Source organism: Schistocerca cancellata, chromosome 2, assembly GCF_023864275.1.
Source record: "Schistocerca cancellata isolate TAMUIC-IGC-003103 chromosome 2, iqSchCanc2.1, whole genome shotgun sequence".
Classification (NCBI taxonomy): Eukaryota; Metazoa; Arthropoda; class Insecta; order Orthoptera; family Acrididae; genus Schistocerca; species Schistocerca cancellata.
This window is the reverse complement of record NC_064627.1, coordinates 254,235,601-254,237,614: the sequence shown is the minus strand read 5'-3', so window position 1 is coordinate 254,237,614 and position 2,014 is coordinate 254,235,601. Positions and strand designations below refer to the sequence as shown.

Here is a 2,014-nt window from a genome sequence, read left to right as displayed (position 1 = left end):
GTCAGCCAGGTTGGTACCGCGCTGCTGTCAGGGGCGTTCCAGATACGTCTTTGCTGGTGATCGGGGTTATTCCTAAGTGGGACTCTTCATTGAAGGTAATTCTACTCCAATCAATGAGATTCCAGGCCGAAGACGTCTTCACTCTGCAGTGATCTCTGGACACAAGACACACGTCCACGCGTTCGTTACGTAGCAATATTTCGTGAATGGTCCTAACAGCAGCATTGATGCGTTTTCTGCGCTGTTACAGTGTTCTTGGGAATGGGAAGACATAAGCACGGTCTTTAATGCATCGCTAAAGGAAAAAGTCACAAGGCGTTAGGTCAGGCGACCTGGACGACCAAGGGAACAGAGCCACATTGTTATTGTTCCAGAATGAGATTTTCACTCTGCAGCGGAGTGTGCGCTGATATGAAACTTCCTGGCAGATTAAAACTGTGTGCCCGACCGAGACTCGAACTCGGGACCTTTGCCTTTCACGGGCAAGTGCTCTACCAACTGAGCTACCGAAGCACGACTCACGCCCGGTACTCACAGCTTCACTTCTGCCAGTACCTCGTCTCCTACCTTCCAAACTTTACAGAAGCTCTCCTGCGAACCTTGCAGAACTAGCACTCCTGAAAGAAAGGATATTGCGGAGACATGGCTTAGCCACAGCCTGGGGGATGTTTCCAGAATGGAAACATCCCCCAGGCTGTGGCTAAGCCATGTCTCCGCAATATCCTTTCTTTCAGGAGTGCTAGTTCTGCAAGGTTCGCAGGAGAGCTTCTGTAAAGTTTGGAAGGTAGGAGACGAGGTACTGGCAGAAGTGAAGCTGTGAGTACCGGGCGTGAGTCGTGCTTCGGTAGCTCAGTTGGTAGAGCACTTGCCCGTGAAAGGCAAAGGTCCCGAGTTCGAGTCTCGGTCGGGCACACAGTTTTAATCTGCCAGGAAGTTTCATTGTTGTTGTTGTTGTTGTTGTTGTTGTTGCGGTCTTCAGTTCTGAGACTAGTTTAATGCAGCTCTCCATGCTGCTCTATCCTGTGCAAGCTTCTTCATCTCCCAGTACCTACTGCAGCCAACATCCTTCTGAATCTGCTTAGTGTATTCATCTCTTGGTCTCCCTCTACGATTTTTACCCTCCACGCTGCCCCCCAATACTAAATTGGTGATCCCTTGATGCCTCAGAACATGTCCTACCAACCGATCCCTTCTTCTAGTCAAGTTGTGCCACAAACTCCTCTTCTCCCCAATCCTATTCAATACCTCCTCGTTAGTTGTGTGATCTACCCATATAATCTTCAGCATTCTTCTATAGCACCACATTTCGAAAGCTTCTATTCTCTTTTTGTCCAAACTATTTATCGTCCATGTTTCACTTCCAAACATGGCTACACTCCATACAGAGCCACATTATCTTCACCAATTCGCCCAATCAAGCGAAGAGGAAGTTCGTCTTTTAGGTAGCGACGAACATTAATGCTCCAATGAGTGGAGGCCCGGTCTTTTTAGGAAATGAAATTCTTGGAATCAGCAGTTAGTTGTGGATACAGTCACAACTGCAAGAGATCAGGTAAGGGGTACCCACCCAGTCGTCTCACAGAAGAAAGAGACGCATACATCTCCGTCTGTGACATTTTCACGTGCCACAATTTCATGAGCCTCACATTGTGGCGATTAACCTTCCCAGATAAATGGAAAGTTGTTTAGTTGCTGATTATCAGACTGAAGGCGAAATGTTCAGCCTCAAGTGCTTCCTGAACTGTGACGCAAAATTTTAGGTGGCGGCCGTAATCTTCCGGAGCTGCAGGCTGCAAGGTTTGAGATATAGCCGCCGTCACAAAATCTTTCACGCAGTTTGCTGCGGTATTCCCAGCACCTTGTTGGCACGGCCCGTTAAATTTTTGGACAGCTCTTCACGGTTTCATCTGACACACATGGTCTCCTGGTATTTTTATGTTCACAGAGACAAGCAGTCTATCCTAATATGTCGATACCAGAGTGCAATCCTCTGTTTACACGACGGCTCTTTTCC

At 47.8% G+C, this 2,014-nt stretch overlaps 2 non-coding genes across 2 annotated transcripts; one reads left to right on the top strand and one right to left on the bottom strand.

The window, feature by feature from the left end:
- Positions 1-439: 439 nt before the first annotated feature.
- On the bottom strand, positions 440-514 carry Trnas-uga (transfer RNA serine (anticodon UGA)). The gene has a single exon. It is a non-coding gene; the product is annotated as a tRNA-Ser (tRNA).
- A 323-nt stretch (positions 515-837) lies between these two features.
- Positions 838-912, top strand: Trnas-uga (transfer RNA serine (anticodon UGA)). Its single transcript has one exon. It is a non-coding gene; the product is annotated as a tRNA-Ser (tRNA).
- The last annotated feature ends 1,102 nt before the right edge of the window (positions 913-2,014 follow it).